General features: G+C 40.8%; 1 protein-coding gene and 1 pseudogene across 3 annotated transcripts in view; one reads left to right on the forward strand and one right to left on the reverse strand.

The window, feature by feature from the left end:
* Positions 1-27073, forward strand: part of EEPD1 (endonuclease/exonuclease/phosphatase family domain containing 1) — a 76420-nt gene that overhangs the window by 10522 nt on the left and 38825 nt on the right. The gene's annotated exons all lie outside the window — the stretch shown is intronic.
* Positions 763-5839, reverse strand: LOC148128910 (uncharacterized; annotated as a pseudogene).

Raw genomic sequence — 27073 nt, forward strand, 5'->3', positions numbered from 1 at the left:
GCTTGGCATGCATCAAAACATACTTGCAAACTAGTTTCTCCCCTAGTTTCATTATGGTCTAAATAACCTTTTCTTGTTTGGCTTATGGAAAACATTTGAAGTGCGTGGTCACCTCCTTTGTATGCATAGACCCATATTCTAGCAGTCACTGGACTTAATGCTTTTGGGTCATAGCACTCCACTCCCTTACTTGTATTACACCTCTTATATTGGGTTTCATTCTGAACACAATCAGTTAAGTCAGTTTGCAGACAATCAGGGATCATAGTGTGGTATATCAGTGTGTTTTCAATTTTCCTTCCCTTTTTGTTGTTTTGATATGCTGGGTACATTATTCTAACAGTTGGACTGGGTTTAAGAGTAGAATAACACTTACCCCCAACAGGTACCACTGAGTACCCTCCCAATACATCCTCTATAATTTTTATGTCACACTCTGTTAGGAATATAAGTCACCTAACAGGTATTTGGGTTGGAAATATATAAACCAGGATAGACATTTTAATACTGTCTCTTTAAGAAAATCCTAAAAGTGTAATTGGGTGTGGTTTATCAAACGGCCATAAGATGGAGCCAGAAACCTGGGTTGTCTTAGTCTTAGTCTCAGAAGAGAGTGTGAGTGAGTCTCTCTGTTTCCTTCTGTTGGAAAGTATTGCTGTTCCTCCATTTCTTCTAATTGACTGATATTCATGGATTTGATGTAAGTCTGATACTGAACTGTTTTTTGGCACTGGACTTTGATATTTGGATTATCCCTGCGCTCATTCTCCTAACGGGGAGTTACTTCAACACGCTCTATTATAAACCCGGTACAGCAAACACAATCAATACAGTGTGAACAACAACAACATCCACATGCATAATTACGAAGCCAACACATCCAGGAGGACATGCAATGGGATTTGTTCAATTGTGATCTCCTTCAGTTGAGGGAAGAGCATAGGCATCCACTCTGCTCTGAATAAGAAAAACACAAAAGTTAGCCAAATTATGAATGTTACCACCCCTACTGGAAAAAGGATAGTCCACAGGTCCATTAGGTTCTTCGGAACTTCAACTTCAGTGGATCGCCTTGGTGAGATTCCATTTTCCACTCATCTGGGGCTGGCACAGGCCCCTTCACTCTTGAATAATGGGTCCACCCTCGCTCCTGTGTCCATACTGCGGTTTCAGTTGTTAACAGGATGGAGGAAAGGTCCTTCCCAGGTTGAGGATAATTTTTCACCTTCCCAGGTCTTTATTAATATCCACTGTCCAGCTTTGTATTTGTGTACAGCAAAGTCCAAAGGTGGCAAGGATACTTTCTGTCGTAAAAGAGAAAAGCATCTGGACAGTTCTTGTACATATTTTCTAATTATTTTATCTGTCAGCCAATCCTTGGTAACCCCTCCTTTCCCATATAAGGTATTCCAAACAATAATTCAAATGAGGACAATCCTATATCTTTCCTTGGTTGCATTCTTATTATTAGTAAAGCCAAGGGGAGGCATTTATTCCAGGGTAAATTGGTTTCTTCCATTATCTTAATTAGGGTTTGTTTTAATTTTTGATTAGCTCATTCCACCAGCCCTGAGCTGGGGGGGGTGCCAAGGTGTATGATAATCCCATTTTATTCCCACAGCCTCATTAATTAATTTGATCACCCTTGCTGTAAAATGCGTCCCCTGGATAGTGATCTATTACCTCAGGAAGGCCATATTTAGGTATTATATTCTCAAGCAATATCCGTGCTGTGGTACTAGCATTTGCTTTTACGCATAGAAAAGCATCCATCCATCTGGTCAGATGATCTACAATGACAGTAAGTATTTCATTTTTCCTGCCCTAGGTAATTCAGTATAATCAGCTTGTAGTCTTTGAAAGGGTCGCAGAGCCAATTCCTTTCCCCCTATTGGTTGTTTTCTTTGTGCTGCTTTATTTACTTTCAAACGGTAAACATTTTCTAATCATTTGTAAGGCAATACAATGTATTCCTTTGCATACATATTTTTTTTGTATTAAATCCACCAATGCCTGCACCCCCCAGTGAGTTCCCTCATGCAATCGTTCCACCAGATTCCTCATTACTGCTTTGTTCAAAACCTTCCTTCCATCCGGCAACATCCACTCCCCTTTCTCATACCACCCTCTCCTTTCTGATTATTTCTTCTTCATTTACAGAAAATTTTGGTATTATGTGTTACCCCAATTCCGGTATCGTTATAAGCACTTTATCTCGCTCCATCAATCCTGCTTCCTTTGCCCTATCATCTGCTAAATTATTGCCATAGACTTCAAATTTATCTCCCTTCTGATGTGCTTCTACATGTATTATGGCTAGTGCCTTTGGTATGTTAAGTAACTGTATGTATGACTGTATAACTGTATGACTAACTCTGCTTTTGCTAATCCCTTTGCTATTCATTTATTTTATTTATTTTGTGAAGCGATTATTACCATGTTTCTCCAACAATACGCCCCCCCAATAGGAAGACCCAGTATGTTTTCTAGGCATAAAATGAAATTAAGCCCCTCCCCCAAATTTAGGCCTAGTTTAAAACATGCGAAATTGGGGGGGAAGGTAGGGGGAACTTGCCCTTAGGAGTGCCCCGCGGGCAGCTACGCCTCACCATCAGCCGTTCCTAATACCATGGTGGAGCACGGAGGGCTCCCTTACCCCTCCCTTACCCGGATCAGCAGGCGGGTGGCATTGGTGTGGATGTCCGGCAGTGTTTCAGCCACTTCTCAGGCCTCCGTAAGCTTCCACGGTTCCCACCGATGCTGGCGCCTCTCTCGCCGTCTCCAACAACAGCATCTGAGTTGCTCCTGCTTTTTCCCCCGTCCCCGTAACAACAGGAAAAAAAAAACATTTTGAGGTACCTGGGAGCGCTGTGCGCTGAGTTTTGGTTTAATCCCGAGCGGCTGGGTGGGTGTGAGAAGAGCCGAGCGAGCGTCTCTGCTGCTGCTACCCTTGGTGCTCCAGCCTCGGGCTCTGCAAGTTTGCAAAAGTGCGCAGCCCATTCCTGCATTCCAAGCACCCAGGCTGAGCTGCAGCTGTCCCTCTCTCACCAGCGCCATTTCCAATAACAGCGGCAGCAGCGGCGGGAACCGTGGAAGCGTTTCAGCCGCTTCTTGGGTGGGGGAGCCGCCTCTATTACTTCTATATTATTGAAGCAACAGAGTGACTCTAGTTGAAAACAACTTCCAGGTTTCATCATATCTATATTTGCATCAGTTCTAATTATTTTATGATTTCAAATACAAGGAACAAAGGAAGTCTATTTTTTACTTATATAATTTATATCCTGTCTTTCCCCCAGTGAGTTCATAGAGTTACCATGGGGTTTTCCACTTATTCTCATAATAGTTCTATAAAGCAAACACATGAAAGAGGTAATATTCATTAATGAGAATTAGAATATATTGGAGCTTCATTCTTAATTCCCTGTCCCAGTCAAAACACTACGTACCCTTTCATAGTAGCCTCCTTTTCTTCCAGTACCAGAAGAAAACTTGCACTCTTTATGACACTGAAACTCCTCCATGACACCAAAAATATCACTATCTACAAGATCATATATTAGGAGGAATGCAAATCTGAAAAGAGTTCTCCATTTCATGTTTCTCTAGACAGGAAACTTGGGAATATTGAAAATATATTTGAAATGTTAAGTGGTAAGGTGGTACAAGACAGGATGTTAAAAAGTTTGATTGTTTGTCGCCCAGAATTACTTACCTGAAATATGGGTGATTATAGAAATTAAATTTAAATAAATAAATCCCACTCTGTTATTTAGCCTGCAATGAAAGTTGCTCCATTTAAATGAAGACAGAGAACTGCATAAACCTAGAAAAAAATACAGCCCCATGTCTTATTATTGATTAAAAAGAATATCCTTCAATCCGATCATAAATTCTGTGGTGGGGGTGAGTTCATTGTGCCTCTTGCAGTAATTAGGGCTGCTTACTGAATCTTTTCCTTTTTATAGTATCATGAGGTAAAGACATTTGATAAGATTCACTTTTTTTCCAGTCTGGGAGCAAATGATCAAAGGAATTCCACAAAGGAATTTTAACATTGTGAAACAGCAATAAAAGACTTAGTTAGACCCATGGGCAATAAAAAAAAATCCCAGTCCTTCTGTTGCAATAAACTTCTGATGATAATTATAGAAAGTTGGTTCAGGTCCTTGAATGCTTAATCACTTCTGTCAAAACTTTTACAGATTCTTTCTTTTCCTTAGGGTGTCCTTTCAAATCTTAAAGTAAAGAAAAAAGTTCTCACCAAACCGGCACACTTTCTCTTTTCGTTCTCTTTTGTTTCGGAGCTGTCCCAACTTCAGCAGCTTTAATGGCTGCCTCTTTGCCGCTGGCAAAAAGAGCTTCTCCTGGATCTACCAGGGACTTTGCAGTGTCCCTGGGATTGACAGGATGCGCTCTTTACATTCACCATCTCTTCGGGACGGTTTAGATCCGATTGGACCGTCCAGGAGCAAAGATATCGGCAGCGATCTCAGACCTCCAAGATCTCATGCTGTATCGTCGCGACGCCAGCTCCGCCCTCCAAAGCACCTAATTTCTTCCCAAATAGTGTCTTTTCTTATGGTCAAGACAGTCTTGCTTTTTTATAAGACACCAGATTGGCTTTTAAAAAACAACCATCAAAAAAAAGGCAAAAGAAAATAGCACAGATAAAATGAAAATGAGACAGTATATGTGTATGTGTGAGAGAGAAGGTGGGAATGAGAAAAACGAGAGAGGGAAAGACATCATTTGTTGGATATCCTTGATTATAAACACGTTTCCCCCAAAATAAGCCCTATCCCAAAAATAAGACCTAGTGAAGATTGTCATCAGTTTGGGGCAGGGTCTGTAACCTTAAACACTCAAGCCATTTGGATCTGTTTCCCACAGAAAAGAAAACACCGGGAGCCAATAATTTAACAACCAGTGTGACTGGATGGGTGTGGCCAACTAAACGTTGCTCACTCCCACCCAATCACCTCTTGCTCTGGAATATGTAGTGACTCTCCATCTCCCGCCATCACCCTTACCTTCTCAGGCCAGACGAGGAGTGATGGGGAGGGGAGGGGCAGGGCCAGCCAGTGGTGAGATCAGCCATCAGGGAGGTACAGCAGAGGGCCAAAAGAATCACAGGTGGCTCCAGAGCTGCAGGTTGCAGACCCTTGATCTGGGGAGTGGGTGGATGTTGCCAGCACTGGAGGTGGTGAGTGCATGAGGGCCAACAGTGTCTGGCAATAGCCGCAACCTGTGCAGTGCAGGTTAGTTGATTACCTGTCCAAGCAGCAGGCAGAGGCTGGGGAGATCCAGATGTACCATGTGGACCGTGGGAAAGCTGAGAGTCAGAGGGCCGGAACAGACAGGTGGCTGCTGGAGGCTCATCGTGCACAGTGGCACCGGCAGCATACGGTGGCAGAGGCATTGGGGGAAGGCAGGTGATCCTGATTTTCTGCATGGGCAAAGATGTGAAGACGAGCCTCCCGCAGCCCACTATGTCCCAATGTCTGTCGGCTTGCCTGTGGCCCACACTGCACTTGTGGATTGCATGCCTCCCCTGCACCTCTGCCTTCATCTGTTGCCAGTGTGTTGCATGAAGACTCTGTGGCTGCCCGCCTCCTTCACCCCACTGACTCTCAGTTTTCCCACGAAGTGCATGGCATGTCCGGATTGCACGTCTCCCTTGTGCTCCTCTGCTGCCATCTGCTGCTTAGACAGGTAATCAACTCACCTGGGCTGCGTGGGCTGCGCAGCCCCAGAGTGTGCCAACCAAAGGGCTGGCGGACTGCAGCTGCTGCTGGATAATATTGCCCCCCGTGCACTCGCTGCCTTTTGTGCACATGCTGTGGGATGGGGTGCTCAGCTGGGTTAATCACCCTGAAATCATGTTTCCCTGAAAATCAGTCCCTGTGATTATTTTGGAGCCCCCAAAAATATAAGATTGGGTCTTATTTTGGGGGAAACAAGATAGAAAAATTGACTTAGCAGAGCAAACGGGATTTTCCTTCTTTCGTAAGTCCCAAGTGTTCTTAGACCTGGTTTCTTTCCCTAATTTGAGTCAGGGGTTCTCATGGCACATCTCCAGATATATATGCTTATAACTGGCATAATGTAAATATTGCTGTCAGAAGATTCCGAAATATCTAAATTTTTACTCCTGAATTTGGCAGATTCAAACCAAAGATAGAAAAATTGACTTAGCAGAGCAAACGGGATTTTTATGTCATATATTTCATCTTGAAGCTGATTTTAATTGTCATGACTTAAAACATCTAACCTATTTTGGAGATTATCTTGCTTCTGCCTTATCTCCAGTGGTGGGCTTCAAATAATTTCACCACCAAAATCATGTACTTGCCTTTGCGTGGTCAATAGCATTCTTCCTTTGTCATGGTAATTCAAGGCAGTCCTGGACCCACTTCGTGCTGTAAGTCACATCTGGAAAGCACTGCAGTGGAGAGAAGTAGCCGGGTTGAATCATCTATGCTAGGTCTTGATTCTGGGCTTGCCTCAGTCACTCGGGGAAACACGAGACCTGCTCTCCACCCTGAGACATTGTCCTGACCCAGCCACTTGTCTCCATCACTCCAAAGCTCCATGGCCTGCACACTGCTCTGTCAGCATCCTGCAGAGCACAGTGAACTTTAGTGTGCTTCACAATGGGGGAGACAGAATCCCCCCCTTCTCCTGGAGCCCATTACGAGCTCCACACAATGTGACCCTGGCAACAGTGGTGCCAGGTTGAGCTTGGGCCAGTGTCTTGGCTCTCAGGGTGGAAAGCAGGTTGCGCATCTCCCTGAACGATGCTCAGCATCCAGCACCAACAAAGGCCAGAAATAGCATCCCACTATTTCCTGCTGCAATATGTCAGCTAGCGAAACCCAGCTAGAGCCTTTCTGGAGAATCAGAATCAGAGAGAAGCAGCCAGGTTGAATCTTCAGTGCCTCATCTCTTGCTGGGTCTTGCGGGCACGTCTTCTGACCCTTGTTAGTACTGGGCTTGCCTTGGTCACCCAGGGAGACACACAACCTGCTCTCCGCCCCGAGACATGTAAAACTGCTGTGCAAATAGTTGATTTCATTGCAAAAGAAATGAAAAAGACAATTATTTACCAAAATTATTGAAAATAATCTGAAAATAGGTTTGATTATTGACGAAGCCTCAACGATATCTTGCAAACCAATTATTATACTTGTGTTAAAAGTTGATGATTCAGTTACCTCACCAACAATTTTTGTTGAGCTAGTTGAATTGGAAAAACAAGATGCAGAGACAATATATTCTTCAGTTATTGAAACTTTAAATAATGTTGGGTTTACTAAGAACTACCTAGAAAAAAAAATGAATAGGATTTTGCTCCGATGGTGCCAATGTTATGCTTGGGAGAAAATCTGGAGTGAGCACTAGAATAGCAAAACAGTTTCCAAACCTAATAATAGAGTACTGCTAAACCAGTGATGGCTAACCTTTTCAGCTTGGTGTGTCGAAAATCGGGAAAAAGTGTAGCCTTCCTCGGGTCGTGTGTCACTTCAAGAAATATCAATAATTTGGTAATATTTGGTAATAAAGAAAGAGTTATATTTTTAATATATTTATTATATTTATTAGTTCAAAAAGCAAAAAACAAATAATGATTTACCTTAGTGACTTTTCTGTTGCTGAATTGCATTTGCTAAATCTTCAATTGCAGTACGTACCTGCAGCACTCCTGGCGGAGCTCAGCAAGTCTGTGCTGTGGAACAGTAGACAGTTGAAGGCTCCAGAATGGTAGGACAGGGAAACACGGCCTCAGAAGAAGAACCCTGCCAGGAGAAAGAAATTAAAGTCAAGATGATGTCCAAAATAAGGGGGTTTTTTGGTTTGTGTTTTGGAGATTTTTTTTGGAGGGTTTGCATGGTGCTCTGTGAGGATGGTGAGAAGCAAGAACTGCAAGTGGTGCTATGGAGGCAATTAAAGCTTAGAGGAGCTAGAGAGGGGATGAATGCTGCAGACTAGACATCCAAGCGTTTTACAGTGGGAGAGAAGAAGGGAGGGCCACAAAGACAGAAATGCAGATTTTAGTATTAATAGCACTTACAGGACAGCCAGCCGATGCTGCTTATTGTGAGCACTGTGTCTGGTTGTTGTGGTGCAGTCCTCCTGCGATGTTTATGACGGACTGGGCTGGGGTGATCACACAGGGCTGTGAAACTCGTCTCCTTGGTCTCAGGGCTGCAGGTGCAGGATGTGGGGATCGGAAGGCCACCTTACAGGGCTGTGAACCTCATGGATCTCCTTTCCTCCTGTAGCGTTCCTGAGGTAATGAAACTGACAAACCTCAGTTTATGGCGGTTAAAACTGGTTCTCTGCTGCAAAGATCTTGCGGCAGCGGTGACACCACACCTCCACGCAACAAGCAGGGAGCAGGGATTGGAACAGAGCACAGGCAGCCTCTAAATGTGCAGGTTTTCCCCACACCAACAGGCGTGTCAGTCAAAGTGCCTTGGCGTGTCACGAGTGACACGCGTGTCATAAGTTAGCCATCACTGTGCTAAACCATCACCTGCAACTTGTTTTAGATGGTTCAATAAAGGAAATAAAGCAAATAAATCATTTTAAAATATTTATTGATAAAATATATACTATTTTTCATCAATCCAATAAGAACCAAATTGAACATCAAAATATCCAAACAACTTGGAATTGAAATTATAAAGATTGGTAGAGTTTTGCTAGAGGGCTGCCTCTAGTTTGAGGTCAACTTAACTGTGTGGCATGCTTATCCAGCACTACATCACATCAGTATTTTCATGCAAATGAAAAATACTCAGGTATGGCTGCCCGTCTTGAAAATATATATTTTATGACTGATTTGGCATTCATGATTGACATTCTAAACATTCTAAATTTGTCTTCTTTCAAATGGATGGCAAGCAAGAAATGTAGGCATAATAAAGGCTGAGAAACTTGTGATAAGATCAATTAAAGCATTTGAAATGCTTAGAAAGGGGAAGGGTACATACGGAAAAAAAAGTTGATGAATTAATTATTTCAGATACCTTCAAAAATATATACTTTGTAGAAAATCATCCATTTGTTGGGCTTCCTTCGGAAAGACTTTTAGAAAGCATTGTAACAAATCTGAATAAAAGACTAATGGATTGTGAACATTTAAAAACAGGTAGCCAATTTCAAGACACGAATAAATTACAATTTCTCAATTTTTTTGGAGTCAGATTGCTGGAATATTGAAGTAGTAGTAGTTCCATGGAAAGCAGTTGAAGAACAATTGTATTTAGTTGCATTTCTAATTATCAAATTAATATTAATGATTATCACATGTTTTTAAAAATTCCCAGAAATATGAAACTCCTGACAGTATTCAAAAAGCTAAAAAATATTGTCAGGACAATTGCTGTAAGTTCAGCAGAAGTGGAAAGGGGTTTTTCAAAAATGAACATAATATGTTCAGAGAAAAGAAGTCTCCTAAATGTTTCCTATATAAACAAACCTAATGACTATTAGTTTAATTGACCTATCTCTAAAGAAATGGGACCCTATTCCTACAGTTAAAAAATGGTTAAAAGTAAATCACACAGCTGATGATGCTTAAGTAAAAAACTGAAGAAAAGTGCAAGTGAGGACGCCAATCAAACATCAATTTAGAAATACCTTAAATAACAGTTTTATTGTTTTCCATCAAGTGTATTCTAATAATTTTTCATTAATATTTCAAAACTCTTTCTTGTAACAAAATCTAGTTTTGTGTACCTCTTTTATTGTTCTTATTTAAGTATTAAATGTATGAAATAATAAACTACCTTTTGATATATCTTTTTTATACTTAAAACAGTCATTAGGGCAAAAAAGTGATGTCGAGTTCACCACACCCCTCCAGTCACATGCCTACCCAGCCATGCCCATTTAGTCACATGACCACCCAGCCAGGCTTGAGGGGCAGAGAACCAGTTGTTAAATTATTTGAATCCCACCTCTTTCAAACTAGCGATCTTCTCAGTCCAAAATATGGACTTTGTTATCTTCAAAAGTGTGGCCTATGTAGCTGATGAGAGCTAAATAGCTTGAAATAGATCTATAATAGTCTCCCTTTCTTTCTTTGTTGGTAAAAACATAAATTTAACACAAAAATAGTTTGTTGCAAAAGCAACTACCTGTGAAGTCCCCTGGATTGGGGCTTAAAGGTGAAAATGGAAGCAATATATGGGTAGAACAGGTTGCCCTGATAGACTAATCCCACTGGAGAAAAAACACTTAATCTCTCCCCTGGTATGGCCAACAAAGTGTGGAGAATCTGTGGCTTAGAGGTTAATGCATCATAAGCAGCCCAGGTTTGAGTCCCAGAAAGGATATGGCTAGGTGATGAGAGCTAAATAGCTTGAAATAGATCTATATTAGTCTCACTTTATTTCTTTGTCGGTAAAAAACATAAATTTAAAATAAAAGAAAAATTATTCTTATCCATATATTCTTCTTATCCAGGTCCTTAGGAAAAAATTGATAGCTGGAAAATACAGCCAAAATCCACTGACTATGCAACAAACTGTAATAATAATGCCATATTGCTAGGATCTGGACATATACTTCACAGATATAATGTGACAACCTAGGTTTTTAAGAAAAATTTGGCTTATATGAAGGCCAACATTGGTAAAGAACTAGCAGATGTGACTTCACATCGTGTTGTGGATAGATAATAATAAATTTTCAACTATTGTTGAAAAGAATAAATGTGGATAAATGATGTTACAAAACCAGGGGATAGCAAAATAGAAGACAAATAATTGGAGAACACTCAAAATATCAGGATCTGAAAATCAAAGTTGAAAGGCATAGGCAGCCATGGTGGTCCCATTGATTATTGGCATACTGGGTACAATCCATATTTTTTTTTGATGGCATTTGGAAAATTTGTGCATTGACAAAAATTATATCTGACAAATACAAAATACCACACTGCTTATATCCACCCATATATTACACTGATACATTACAACGTAAGTAATTGAGAAGAACTCAATGCACATAAAGACCAAGAAGCTAAAGAACTGGCTCTGTGATTTTACATTGCTGTGCATATAATAATAATAAAAGTGTATTACCAAAATAGAAGATCAAGTTGGAAAATAAGGTCAACATAACTAAGATCAAATGCAAGCTAGCTAGAACAGATGAAAGAAAAGAAGCTAAAGAACAAGAGCACACAAGAATACTTGATCAAGAAATATAACCGTGGGGGGGGGGATTCAAAATTTTTAACAACCGGTTCTGTGGGCATGGCTTAGTTGGTGGGCGTGGCTTGGCAGTCATGTGACTGGGTGGACATGGCTTGGTGGTCATGTGACTGGCTGGGCATGGCCAACTCAACATCACTCATCTCCTCCAGGCACGCATCTCCTCACCTGGCCTCTCGTGACTGTGGGGATGCTGCAACAGTTGTAAATATGAAAAATGGTCATAAGTCACTTTTTTCAGTGCCATTGTAACTTTGAATGGTTACTCCACACAAGCAAAGTACCAGCAAAGGAGGGGGGAAAAACTCCAGAGACATTCCTGAGATAGGAAGTCTAGTCCTGCCAAGAATGTAATAAGGGTTAATGGAGAGGCAGTTTCTGTAAGCAACACCAGAATGTTTCCTTCCTGCCTTCCTTACAGGATTAGGCCAGTATTTTCTTCTAACAACCGGTTATCTGAACTGCTTAGAATGTTAACAACCGGTTCTAGTGAACTGGTTCTAGTGAACCGGTTCTAGCGAACTGGTAGAATCCCACCCCTGAATATTACCTAGAGACAAAGAATATTAAGGAAGCCCTGGAAATAATAAAGCAGCAAATAACATCTCTAGTCAACAAGATCAATAGATATGAAGCTCAAATTGCACTCTATAAGCAGAATTTGTTTTCTTGGTTGTTTATTTTATAACAATATAAATCTTAAGACAATATTTATATCTGAATATTGCAACAATAAAATATTGTTTGTACACCAAGTATTAGGAAAGACTCTTTCTTATTTGCAGATTGATTTTTTTTTTCAAATTTCATAAAAATATTTTCTGCTGAAAATGAAACTAGTTTTGTGATAAGTTTCAAGTATAATAAATGTACAGATATCTGAAAATAAAGAACTTACTGGAAATTGAAAATTCACTGTAATAAAAATAGTTCTAATATATAGTTAAGTGATGAGTTGGATGGTTTGACACTATTTCCATAACAAAGAGATTTTTAATAGAAATGTTTTTTTATTTTATCTCCATTCTGTGTTGTGCATAGTGTCCCTCTACTACCTTTTGAAAAGGAATTGTTTTAGGAGTTGTCAGCAGTTTCTTCGTGTGTAGGGCTGACAGTTATAGAGGGTTCTTCCATGTCATTGCTGTTAATTACAGACAATGCCATGAAATAAAGAGTAAAATAAGGATAGAAGTAAATAAGAATTGATTGGCTTCCCACATTACACTTGGCCAAGAACTTTTAAATCATAGTTTGTTGAGTAAGCTATAGTAATGTAGATAGAATGAATGAATGAATGAATGAATGAATGAATGAATGAATTCTTTATTGGCCAAGTGTGATTGGACACACAAGGAATTTGTCTTCATGCATATTCACAGTGTACCTAAAAGACACATTCATCAAGAGTCAAGAATCATTAGGTACAACACTTAATAATAATCATAGGATATAATAAGCAATCAAATCATACTAGGAATCAGTCAATATAAATCTTTAGAGTACAAGCAACAAGGTTACAGTCATAAGTGGGAGGAGATGAGTGAAAGGAAGGATAGGAGGATTAATAGTAATAGTAATGCAGACTTAGTAAATAGTTTGACAGTGTTGAGGGAATTATTTGTTCAGCAGAGAGATGGCGTTCGGGAAAAACTATTCTTTTGTCTAGTCGTGCTGGTGTGCAATGCTCTATAGCGTTGTTTTGAGGTTAGGAGTTGAAACAGTTTATGTCTAGGAAGTGAGGGGTCTAAATATCCCACTTTTTGACTTGTGCAGTATACAGGTCCTCAATGGAAGGACCTGTATACTGGTCCTCAAGTTGGTAGTAATTGTTTTTCCGCAGTCCTGATTACTCTCTGAAGTCTGTGTCTATCTTGTTGGGTTGCAGAACCAAACCAGACAGTTATAGAGGTGCAGAAGACAGACTCAATAATTCCTCCGTAGGACTGTATCAGCAGCTCCTTGGGCAGTTTGAGCTTTCTGAGTTGGTGCAGAAAGAATATTCTTTGTTGTTCTTTTTTGATGTTAGGTGTCCATTTTAGGTCTTGTGATATAATAGAACCTAGAAATTTGAAGGTCTCTACTGTTGATACTGTGTTGTCTAAAATTGTAAGAGGTGGTAGTATGGCATCCAGGAGGCAGTGGGGGTATCCAGCCAGTTTGCACCAGTTCAGGCGAACCAGTAGAAGGATTTGGTGTGGGTCACCGAACTGGTATTAACTTCTGGCTGGCCATGCCCCCGACTAATTGTCTAATTTCTCCAATTCCACAGAGACTTAATTCACAGAGAGGCTTGATTTGCCTCTGTTAAAGAGAAAGGGCTTATCCTCTAGTTTTGCACCAGCCATACGGATATGTTAAATTAAATAGGGTATTCATTTTACTATGCTTTTAGTTAATATAATATATCTCCTGCATAGGTAGTTAAAATAAAGGACCACATGTTCCACATTGCTCCTTTCAACTTCCCCTTCAATCCTTCAGTTCTAATTGTGCAGCTGCCATCATGTTCCCAAAGTTCTGATTCCCACTCTCAAAAAAAATTAAAATTAAAATCAAATCAAAGGAAAGGATCAGGAAGTAGACAGCTAGTAAAGTAATGATGTAATATCTCCAGGAGCAACATTGCATCTGCAGAAGTTGCTTTATGGAAGGGTAATCCAAATCTAGGTGGACTGAGATTGTTCTCTACCCCCTTTTTTTTGCTTTTGCCTTGCTTCTTTTTGGCCAATTTACTTAAAATGGTTTGATACATATGATAAAGTGGTCTCAATGGAACTCCTGTAATAATCAACCTGCTACAGGTTTGTCTGGGTTCGGGTGAACCCATAGCTAATATTATGGCTGGTTTAGCAAACCGGAAAATCCCATCCCAGGCTGGCCCCACCCTCCCCTCCCCTGAGTCTCCATGCGGCCCGTTTTGGATGTGAGGTAAGTGCAGGGCCCGCGAGGAGGCTCGGGGTGGTGAAAAATGGGCCATCTGGAGGTTCTGGAAGGCTGGAAATGGGCCTGTTTCCTGCCTCTGGAGGGCCTCTGGAGCCTGGGGAGGCCATTTTTACCCTCCCAGAGGCTCGAGGAAAGCCTTCGGAGCCCGGGGAGGGCTAAAACGCCTCCTATCATGGTGCAGGAGGCTGACTAGACCACACCCAACATTGCCACGTCTACCCAGCAACTGGGCAGAGAACCAGTTGCTGAAATTTTTGAAGCCCACCCCTGGTAGTAACTGTATGCTTTCTGATAATGTATAAATATTAGATGGACTTTTAATAGCTTCTGTATCTCCATGCATTTCACTGGAGCCCTTACTTTTTTTATCTATCTTTATCTAATGATGCAATGCATTCCAATAAAATTTGCATGAACGTGGGCCTCATAGATTGCTCGGAACACATTTTCTTATAATGACAATGGTTGGTTATTAAATTGGCATCAAACACTTAGACTGCAATATAACAGAAATAATAAATATCAGAATTCAGGCACACTATCCCTTCTGCTTTCTGTAGTTTGGGCACTGCAGAGACACTAATGTTAATAATGAGAGATAGATAAAGCTGTTTATTTTGAATAGCTACTTCTATTAAAAATATAAATACCATAAGGAATCAAAGAAAGAAAGAGAATTTGCCTTTTGTTCGTAACCGTATTTGTCATATATCCCGTGGAAGGAGAAACTAGAAAGTTATAACAGTCTTGGCATAAATCCAAAGTTAATAACAAATAGAACCTGCCTATTGAAATATATACATTTTGCTAGCTTTATATATGTATATCCTCTAATGTTAAAATCTTTTTTGATCTGATAATCCAGAAAGCTTGCAGAGTATGATGTAACCACTATATTTACAGTATAATCCAAACAATGCTAATATATAACTCAGATGTGATGCTGTTATGTCGTTGTTATTTTCCTTTCTTAGTACGCTTTCCAAATTTAGAAATCCTGATCTAAACACTAAAGGAAATTACTAATTAACCAGGAAAATACGTTCCCTTTTGTTTGTCCATTTGAAAAAAAATTCCTGTCATGTTAAATCCAATAACAGCTCTTTCTCTTTTAGAATTTGACACCAGCAGGGTGTGACTTCATCCACTATCACTAGGTCCACATTTTTAAACATCACATGTCTATTAAATTATAGAAGGGAAATTAGTGCTATGCATTGTTTTTTCCTGGTGATTTAACTTTATACATGGTATGGCAACTTTGAATCAGTCCTGCAGTTTTCTTGGCCATATTTTCAGAAGTGGTTAGTTCTAGCCTTCTTCTCCTAGAGCAGGGGTATCAAACTCGATTTCATTGAGGGCTGCATCAGGGTTGTATTTGATCTTGAGGGGCCAGGGTGTGTGGCTGGGTATGGATGTGGTTATGGTGGGCAGAAGAGGTACAAGAGTGCCACTCAACAGTCACATCCCCTGCCCGATCCAGCCAAAGACTAGAATAAAAATAAACTCCTTCCATCAAACATCCACCAACCTGGGGCTCCCCCTGCTGGCAGGGATGAGAGGTGCTGCATCTGTTCTCTCCAGGGAGACCAGGCGGGCTGTGATAGATTGTGGCTGCTTTTTTATTTCTTCTTTAGAAAAAAAAACCCAGACAAACGCACTCAACTGAGTAACAAAAATTATTGCTTTGTGTTTCCAGTATTAATTAGCTGAGTTTTCCTCTCTTCTTCTGCCACCAAGAAAACTCTCCCAATATTTTTCATGTTGCTTAATGGGGGGTGGAATTCTGCCAGTGGGGCCGACACTCTGAGAAAAGAGGAAGGTGAAGGAAGAAGCCAAAGGTTCTGCAGGGAAAAGCTGATCTCAAAGGCTTTTCTTAGGATTTAGGCGAGAGGCAAAACCCAAGAAGCTAAAAACTTGAATTAAAATTAACTTCCAGCTAACTGGAAGACAGGAAACTTGCATGCAGGGAATAAGATTCATAAAGGCCAGATCCCTGATGTCATTTTCTCCATGTAGGGTGACTCTCCTCCTCTGATGCCTCAATCTGACACTGGGATACCCTCAAAAAGTTTAACACTGCTAACTGCAGCAGAGTGCTACTGGAGGCCAGGGATGGCAAAAACTGCCATGCGGGGTCCTTTGAATGGCCCATTTTGGGCCGGCAGAGTGCTGCTGGAAGCCATGGAGGTGAAAAACAGGCCGCATGGGCCTCCTGCGGCCCATTTTAATATTTCTAGTCTGGCCCTGCAGGCCAGATTTAAGCACCCTGCGGGCTGGATCTAGCCTGCGGGCCTGTCACCTTAGTATTTTCTCCACCACAGTCCTGTGAGGTAGGCTGGACTGAAAGAAAAAATGACTAGTCCAAAATCAGCCAGTCAGTTGTTAACTCACTGAGCCATACCTGAACTTTCCTGCAATGTGAAAAAGAGAGCTATCTGCAGCCAGTGCTTTGTTCAGAAATGCGTCCACCTGTTTTGAAAAAGCAGAAAAATTATAAGCATAGGACTGTGCATTGCTATGGTGGACAGGGATGCATTTGTCTGCAATTTTTTAAACAAAATATGGGGAAGAAAGGCAGCTGCATAATCCCCAGAGGTGGTATTCATCAGGTTCTGACCCGTTCTGAGAACTGGTAGTGGAAATTTTGAGTAGTTCAGAGAACCGTCAGATATCACCTCTGACTAGAGATGTTACAGTATCCTTCTCCTGATACGCCCACCAAGCCACACCCACAGAACTGGTAGTGGGGAAAAAATGAATCCCACTACTGATAATAATCCCAGGGAAAAAAAGCAGCTGCCATAAAGAATTGCAAACAGATGCAGCATTCCTTTCTCTGTGCTCTCGGAGTAATGTGATGCAGCTGTGGTACGGCTTCTGGTACGGCCTCCAAAAACACAACATTAAGACAGCATTCTGCACAAACAGAAAAAATACCCACCATCCTAAGGGACCCTAAAGACAGAATCGAGTTAGAAAACCGAGGAGTATACGAAATCCCATGCACCGCCTGCCCCAACCTACAGAATAATTAGTGCACGCATTGAAGAACACAAGAACTCAATCAAAAAAGAAGAACCAACCTCTTCCCTGGTCCAGCAAACGCCCACACAGCATGAATAAACGAGATGATACCTCCTGCCTACCAGCCATTTGGAAACCCGCCCTCATTAACAAACGAGTACCTAACATGAAGAATGACACCAGACCCACACCCACGAAGGCCACACAAGATGCTACCACCACACTTCCATGTAGAAAGCAGATTTACACCCACACAGATGATGAGACACGACCACGGACCAGAAGCCGTACCGCAGCTGCATCACTACCCGCTTCAAACCCCTCCGACCCATACATGAAGCGAACTGACGCCCAACATGAAGATGTGGCACGACCACGAACGCGAAGCCAAACAACAGGATCACAGCTCACCAGCTCAAATCCCCTGACAACTAAGACTAACCTGAACACAGCCAAGCCCCCACCTGAACAGAACACACCCCCAGCCAATCAGAATACAGCCAACCCCCCAACCAATCAGATCACAGCCAGGCCCCCAACCAATGAGAACACATCCCACCCAATCAGAACACAGCCAAGCCCCCACCCAATCAAGTCGCACTCCCACTGGCAGTTAAAAGAAAAACAGCTGCAAGCTCACATTACTCCAAGAAGCACAAAGCCAAAGACACAAGCCTGAAGATGACAAATGAGATTTCGTCGAAACGTCGCCAAAATACTTCCAATTTTATGTGGGAGAAAACCTGAATAACCAAAGACCCACATACAAATACCCACGAAAACCTCAGAAAACACACACACACACACACACACACACACACACACACATATAGTATTCAGCTTTGTTTGGGTATTTTCCCACGTCATAGTAGTGGTGCTTTTAAAGTTGTAGCAACGTTTCAGCAGAATCTCATCTGGCAGATGAGATTCTGCTGGGTGCTACAACTTTAAAGCACCACTATTATGACGTGAGGAAAATCCCAACAAAGCTGAAGGCATACATGTAAGTACCCGAAAACTTAAGAATATATATATATATATATATATATATATATATATATATATATATATATATATATATATATATATATATATATGTTTTCTTAAGTTTTCATGGTACTTACATGTATGGTGTTCGGCTTGGTTCGGGTATTTTCCCACGTCATTGTAGTTCTTTTAAAGTTGTAGCAACGTTTCAGCAGAATCTCATCTGCCATCATCAGGCTTCTGTATTGTGTCCGTCTGTGAGTCATATATATATATATGTTTTCTGAGGTTCTCAGGGTATTTGTATGTGGATCTTTGGTTATTCGGGTTTTCTCCCGTAAGATTCAAAGTATCTAGGCAACGTTTCGGGCGAGGTCCCACTCGCCATCTTCAGGCTGGTGCTTTCGGCTTAGTGCCAGTGCAAGCAGTGTGTGACCGGAGCTGCCATCTCTCTATATATACAAGTGGTGGGGGATGGTGTGCTGGGCTGGTTGGCTGTGCTGCAGCCTCTTGATTGGTAGATGGAGTTGATGTTGGTATAATGGGCTGTGTAATGGCCTTTTGTTGTAGAGATATCCTGGATCTTGTGCTGTCATCTCCTGGGTCGTTAGCCTCTTGTGTTTTAACGGCTTGGGTAATGGGTTGTGTGATGGGCTTGTGAGTTCTTTTGTTGTGGTATCTTGGGTCTTGCGTTGTAATCTCCTGGGTCGTTTGTGTTTTGATCTCTTTTCGATTAGCCTCCTGTGTAGTAACAGCTTGGGTAATGGGTTGTGTGATGACCTTGTGAGATTTATTGCTGTGGTATCCTTGGTCTTGTGCTGTGATATCCTGGGTCATTTGCTGTGTTGTGACTTCTTGAGTTCTTGAGGTGTAATTTCTTGAGTTTTCTGATGTGATGTCCTGAGCGGGTGGCTGTGATGTAGCATTTTGGGTTTTTAATATGGCTTTGAGTTTGGGGTCTGGGTCTGTGTTCGTTTGGCTTCGAGTTCGTGGTCGTGCCACATCTTCATGGTGGGGGTCAGTTCGCTTCATGTATGGTTCAGAGGAGTTTGAAGTGGGTAGTGATGCAGTTGCAGTGCGGCTTCTGGTCTGTGGTCGTGTCTCATCTTCTGTGTGGGTGTGAGTCTGATATATATATTTGTTTTCTGAGGTTCTCGCGGGTATTTGTATGTGGATCTTTGGTTATTTGGGTTTTCTCCCGCGTAAGATTCAAAGTATCTAGGCAACGTTTCGATGAAGTCTCATTCATTCAGCTTGCTTCTTCGGCTCTGTGCTTCTCAGAGTGATGTGAGCTTTCAGCTGCTTCTTCCTTCTAACTGCCAGTGGGGGTGTGACTTGACTGGGTGGGGCTTGGCTGCGTTCTGATTGGGTGGGGGTGTGTTCTCATTGGTTGGAGGCTTGGCTGTGTTCTGATTGGTTGGGGGGCTGGCCATGTTCTGATTGGCTGGAGGCGTGCTCTGTTCAGGTGGGGGCTTGGCCGTGCTCAGGCTAGTCCCAGCTGCTGGGGATTTGAGCTGGTGAGCTGTGATCTTGCTGTTTGGCTTCGAGTTCGTGGTCGTGCCACATCTTCATGGTGGGGGGTCAGTTCGCTTCATGTATGGCTCAGATGGGTTTGAAGTGGGTAGTGATGCAGCTGCAGTGCGGCTTCTGGTCTGTGGTCGTGTCTCATCTTCTGTGTGGGTGTGAGTCTGATTTTTACGTGGAAGTGTGGTGGTGGCATCTTGTGTGGCCCTCGTGGGTGTGGGTCTGGTGTCATTCATCATGTTGGGTACTCGTCTGTTCATGAGGGCGGGTTTCCAAATGGCTGGTAAGCGGGAGGTGTCATCTCTTTTATTCATGCTGTGTGGGCGTTTTTCTATCTCTATGGCTTCTCTGATTATTCTGCTGCTGAAGTGTTCAGTTTTGGCGATAGTTCTGGTATTTTTAAAGTCAATCTCATGTCCTGTGGCTTTGAGGTGTTGGACCAGGGAAGAGGTTGGTTCTTCTTTTTTGATTGAGTTCTTATGTTCTTCAACGCGTGCACTTATTCTTCTGTTAGTTTGTCCAATGTAGGTGGTGAGGCAGGCAGTGCAAGGGATTTCATATACTCCTTGGTTTTCTAACTCGATTTTGTCTTTAGGGTTTCTTAGGATGGTGGATATTTTTCTGTTTGTGCAGAATGCTGTTTTAATGTTGTGTTTTTGGAGGATCTTGCTGATTTTGTCTGTAGTGCCTTTTATATATGGGAGGAGGGCTTTGCCGTTCTCTTGTTCTCTGTCTTGGATTTTGGTCACACCCCCACTGGCAGTTAGAAGGAAGAAGCAGCTGAAAGCTCACATCACTCTGAGAAGCACAGAGCCGAAGAAGCAAGCCTGAAGATGATGAATGAGACTTCATCGAAACGTTGCCTAGATACTTTGAATCTTACGCGGGAGAAAACCCGAATAACCAAAGATCCACATATATATATATACGGACACAATACAGAAGCCTGATGATGGCAGATGAGATTCTGCTGAAGCGTTGCTACAACTTTAAAAGAACTACAATGGCGTGGGAAAATACCCGAACCAAGCCGAACACCATACATGTAAGTACCATGAAAACTTAAGAAAACATATATATATATATATATATATATATATATATATATATATATATATATATATATATATATATATATATATATATATCTTAAGTTTTCGCGGGTACTTACATGTATGGCCTTCAGCTTTGTTCGGTATTTTCCCACGTCATAGTAGTGGTGCTTTTAAAGTTGTATATATATATATATATATATATCTCTTTGGTTATTGGGTTTTCTCCGCAGAAAATTGGAAGTATCTAGGCTAGATACTTCTATCTAGTATCTAGCCTAGATACTTCCAATTTCTGCGGGAGAAAACCCGAATAACCAAAGATCCACATACAAATACCCACGAGAACCTCAGAAAACATTATATATATATATATATATATATATATATATATATATATATATATATATATATATATATATATATATATATATATATATATATATATTATAGTCTATATTATATATAATGATATATATATATATATATATATATATATATATATATATATATATATATATATATATATATCATTATAGTCAGCTTTGTTAGGAATATTTTCCCACGTCATAGTAGTTGTGCGCTTCTGGTGATGATGGCAGATGAGATTCTGCCGAAACGTTGCTACAGCTTTAAAAGCACAACTACTATGACGTGGGAAAATACCCGAACAAAGCTGAATACCATACATGTAAGTACCCGCGAAAACTTAAGAAAACAAATATATATATAATGCAGTGGTACAATACAAGAGAGCAAGTAAGAATATACAATTAAGAAATATTATTTGAAATAGGTGCTTTGTAAACTTTTCTGTGTCAAGTCTTCTCAGCCACTGTTTTGCAAAAGCATTCACAGCAATAAATATCTATCAGAATCCAAATACAGGGTTCCATCTTTAGGTGACATTTATGGGTGACATTTTGTTTCTACTACTAGTAAAGAAATGAGTGAGAAATAATCATTTTTATAATTATTCCTGAAGTGGTGTGTGTGTAAAAGGCAGCACTGATTACTGATCATAACAGCACAAAAACAAGCACTAAGCACCAGATCCATAGAAACGGGTTTACCACACTAAATAGAACCCAAGGAGTAGATCAGTGTCTCTCAGTTGAAAGAAGTATGGACTTTAACTCCTAGAATTCTCCAGCCAGCCATCAAGGAGTTTTCACAGAAGATTGTGGAGAATAATAGAGCTAAGAATCTGTGGGAGTTCCGGATCCAGAAGGATAGGCAGGCATTAGATAATCAACCAGACACTGGAGTAGTAGACAAATTAATAGAGAAAGATCAGAAGAGCTCGGCAGGCCAGGCAAGCGGGGTGAGGCAAGGCGCCCCTCGATGTGAGTGATGTCAAGTTGGCCGTGCCCACCCAATCATATGACCACCCAGCCACGCCCACCATGTTACATGACCACCCAGCCACACCCACCAGACCACGCCCACAGAACCGGTTGTTAAAAAATTTGAATCCCACCACTGCTTATACCTTTCAGCTAAACTATGAGTTTGTTTAACTATGGTTGATTGAATGAATCATACAGACATGAATCAAAAGCCAAACATAGCATATAACATGTATAGTTAAATGAGAGGTTTAAGTTTGTATATTATAAAGTGCGCAAACTACTGAGGTACATTTACTTTTCTGGGTTTGGTTTTTTTTCCCCTGAACCAAGGCCTATATATCTGCTTTTAACTGAGAAATTTTGGGGTGGAATTGGAGGAAAGGTCATTGTTAAATAATCTGATTAAATGGATGATGTAGGAGGTTTTTATTTTATACAACTTTCTGCAGCTTAATTTTTTTATAACAGGATGGAACAAACAACGAAAATGTTCTGGGAATATTCAGCATCACATCTATATATTGTTTCATTGATAAAATGTAGCAGAGTAATTATACTCATCTTTTTGTGACTTATTTTCAAATTTAGTTCATATTGAGTGAGGTGGCAGTAGTCTGCACCAGCAATTCAGTCCCAGGGACTGAACCCTGGCAGAGGTTATTTAGGTTTGCTCTAATCCAGGGATCCCCAACCTTTTCGACGCCGCGGCCCGGTTCCGACATCAGCTGGGCGCCGCGCCCGGTACCGGCGTCAACTGGGCGCCGCCATCTTTTATGACGAAAAGGGCTTCGGTGACGTCACGGGCGCTGTTCGTCATAAAAGATGGCGGCGCCAGCGCTTCTGGTGAGCTTTTTGGTGAAATGGCTTTCTGCCGGAAAAGCTCACCGGAGCGCTGGCGCCGCCATCTTTTTATGACGAAACAGCGCTTCCGGTGAACTTTCTACCCGGAAGCGCTTTTTTACCAAAAAAAAGATGGCGGCGCCCAGCAACCAGCGGCCCGGTAAGGGTTGTTCCGCGGACCGGTACCGGTCCGCGGACCGGCGGTTGGGGACCCCTGCTCTAATCCATTGGAATAAAGATTAGACTTCTTTTTTTTTTGCTCTCTATGACCTTTCTTAGTAAGATACTTTGCCTTATTAATGGACAATCACGTTCTGTGCATATCTATATCACTGCACACAACATTTTTTTAAAAAAGAGAACCTTTAAAGTCCTTGAAGATATAATATATTGAATAGCCAGCAATAACTATTGCCTATTTTTAGAACAGTGCACCATAAGCATTGAGGATGTCCAGTCAATTTTGTTGTCTGCACCATCTTGGTGCCAGTTTGTCACCCTCTATTTAGTGAGATTAATCTCTTTTTCCTTTTGCAGTGCTATAAATCTTTGCTTGGTGATCACACTACTTCATGATTCTTATGTTTCTGTTGACCAATACAAGAATCTTGTTAAAGATAAGCAGCTAGCTATCAAAATCAACATCAGAAAGATGCTATTTTTCTTCCTTTCATCTTTCTGCTACATTTTATAGTATCTCTGCCATGATTAAATGTTGATAAAATTAATTTGATTTTTAATTGGACACTACACTAAGCTACTTTAATTTTTCAGAAAAGTTAGATGAAATCTTGAGAAACTTGACAAAATTAATTTTAATATGGAGTAAAGCAAAGTTTTACATTTAGTCAGGAAAAAATCAAAGTTATAAATACAGATTAGGTGAGACCTGGCTCAAAAACAGTAACTGTGAGAGGGACCTTGGAATCCTAGTGGATGATCACTTGAAAATGAGCCAGCAGTGTGTAGCAGCAGCCAAAAAAGCTAATAAAATCATGGGTTGTATAAGCATAAAATCAAGATCATATGAAGTATTAGTACTGCTTTATGAAACCCAAGTAAAATCCCATCTGGAATACTGCAATCAATTTTGGTCACCATACTACAAAAAAGATGTTGAGACTTTGGAAAAAGCTCAGAGAAGAGCAGCTAAGATGATCAAAGGATCACCTGGAGACTAAAACAAATGAAGAATGGCTCTAGAATTTGGGTTTGGCTTGTCTAAAGAAAAGAAGAATTAGGGGTGACATGATAGCAGTATTCCAGTATTTGAGGGGCTGCCACAAAGCACCAGGGGCAGGACAAGTAACAATGGATGGAAACTAATCAAAGAGAGAAGCAACCTGGAAGAAACTTCCTAACAGCGAGGACAATTAACCAGTGGAATAGCTTAACTTCAGAAATTGTGGGCACTCCATCACTAGAGGTTTTTAAGAAGAGACTAAACAGCTACTTATCTGAAATAGTATAGGTTCTCCTGTTTGAGCAACGGGCTGGACTAGAAGACCTCCAAGGTCCCTTCCAGTTTCTATTCCATTCTATTCCATTCCATTCTATTCTAATTATTAAAATATGTGGAGATAAACAATAGCTTATATTTCTTTTTATTTTAAAATTATCAGTTTAATGGATTAGGGATATGTAATTAAATTTGCTGTAACATAGAATATCTATCTGAAAACAATACAATTATGATGTACCCAACAAATAAGGGGTTATCACTTGGCACTATCATTTCCTGCTTCTAAGCTTCTGAAAAGTATGTGGTTGACCATTATCAACAACTGAATAGCTACTTGGTGAATTCAGTGTGGAATTCTTCTAATTTTAGCATTCAGGGAACTCCCTTTCAGTTTGGGCCATGTTAAATTGTGATTATAAGAATTGTAAGGCAACAGATCTGGAGATGAGATCATCTGAAAGCTGAGTAATGTGTATCTTATGTGATTTGCTTTTACATTCTGAATTTAATTTCAGCAGTTGGTATAGTCAGGTGAAAACAAAACTTGATGAAAACTTTATCTGCTTCAGACATACCATGCAAATATCTTCTATATCCTGTGAAGTAATATTGTAAGGATTGCCTCTCCTCCTAACTTAAGAAAGTGAAGACTCTTGAAATGGAGTATTTCAAAAGAAATCTTTTATTAAGCAGAAGTGGAAGCAATACATTCAAAGCAATGTCTGAATACCCTTAAGCAAGACAAGCAGAATTAAAGCATTAGAAACCTCTCCCTTTAGCCAGATGCGGATTGAGCCAATCCACAGGTGTGAAGATGTTATTGCATTGGCCATTCTGAGAAACAGATATGCATACATTCCCATGGCCATCTTCCCCTGGCTTTCAAAGTGAAACAAGCCATGTGGCCCTTCCCCCTACCACATTCCCCAAGAGGTGAGAATATCTCAGGGCACTTCAGTGCCAGGATATAAGTTATAAAATACCAGTTGTCACAGGCAATAATAATGAATCAAATTCAAGCCCCCCCTTCTCCCAATTGAATGGCAGCATCACTTTTAGGGATCTGACATGCTGCCTTCTTTAGAAAAAGAGACCTGTGAAAAGACAGGAAGAAAAAAAAACATTATAGTCAGGGATGGGATTCAAATTTTTTAACAACTGGTTCTGTGGGCATGGCTTAGTTGGTGGGTGTGGCTTGGTCATGTGACTGGGTGAGGATGGCCAATTCGATATCACTCACATTGAGGGGCACTTCTCCTCGCCTGGCCTCTTGTGACTGTGGGGATGCTGCAATAGTCATAAGTGTGAAAAATGGTTATAAGTTACTTTTTTCAGTGCTGTTGTAACTTTGAATGGTCACTAAATGAACTATTGTAAGTCAAGGATTACCTGTACAAAAATACAAAAAGCTTCTTTGCTTGCAAAAAGCTGCCCTAAATACCAATCATTAGATTAAAAATACCTGCAAGCTGGAGTTACCTTGAGGAATGAAAGTAGTTAAAATGCAGTGATAACTATTAGCAGCCAACTCTTGCTCATAAAACCCCTTAGCAGAGAGATCATTTAAACTCTCCAGAAAGAGCACACCCAGGAGAAGCAATCCTTAGATCCATTTGCATCACTTAAAGATACCAGCTGGTCTCACTCACCTCATAAGATATCCTAAGGAAATCATCCAGATTTAAGGAAAGATCACATCCCACCCCCCAAAGGCAGTAAAAAAAATCAGTGCCAAGCTTGCATCCTGCCTTTTGGAAGTACACCCCAAAAGGACATTGCCAGGAACCACTAAAGCAGTGAAGGAAGACCCTCTCCCCAGATAGAAAAAGAAACCATGAGGCAGGAAAAAATTCAAACACAATAGAAATAATTAAATCACAATAGTAACTGTTGCTTGTTAAACCAATTACCAGAACAAATAGACATAGGAACTAGCCAGATTTCTCAACCCAGTTTCTTTTCAGGAACAGAGATTAACCTTTTTCCTTCCAAACAAAGCTGAATAGGGAAAATTATCCCATCAATAAACACAGGATTAAATGTCACCAAGGGCAGAATTAAACTTCACCAAAAACCAGTTTTAGACCAAAATTCAGAAAGGGTATGTAAACTCATGTTTGAATATCAATCTTTCTAGCTAGACAAGAAGCCTTGCTGAATGTCACTCATCTTGATTCCTTGTCATTAAAAGCTTCTTTCCGACAGCTCTGCTTCATTATTCAATTATTTCTTCAAAGTGCTAACTCCAGCAGGGGAGTATTTCCTCCTAACAGCAGTGCAAAAAGCTTAAAACAATCCTTCCCCTTTAAGAAAGTCAAGTTGTCAGATTTCCAAGTGAAATGGTACACATATGTCAATTTCAGGCTCCACACGCAAAATACCAGCAAAAGAGGTGGGGAAAAGCTCCAGAGACAGGAAGTCTAGTCCTGCCAAGAATGTAATAAGGGTTAATGGAGAGGCAGTTTTTGTAAGCAACAACACCAAAATGTAAGGAATGCCTTCCCTATTGGATTGGGCTGTAAAGTGGAAAACAGAAGGAGATTTCTTCTAACAACTGGTTCTCCAAACTGCTTAGAAAGTTAATAACAGGTTCTAGCTAATAGGTGCTAACAGGTAGAATCCCACCCCTGATTATAGTATATTAACAAGATTTGTTAG

Source organism: Notechis scutatus, chromosome Z, assembly GCF_049901735.1.
Source record: "Notechis scutatus isolate UNSWTSFEM ecotype Mainland chromosome Z, rNotScu1.2, whole genome shotgun sequence".
Taxonomy (NCBI): Eukaryota; Metazoa; Chordata; class Lepidosauria; order Squamata; family Elapidae; genus Notechis; species Notechis scutatus.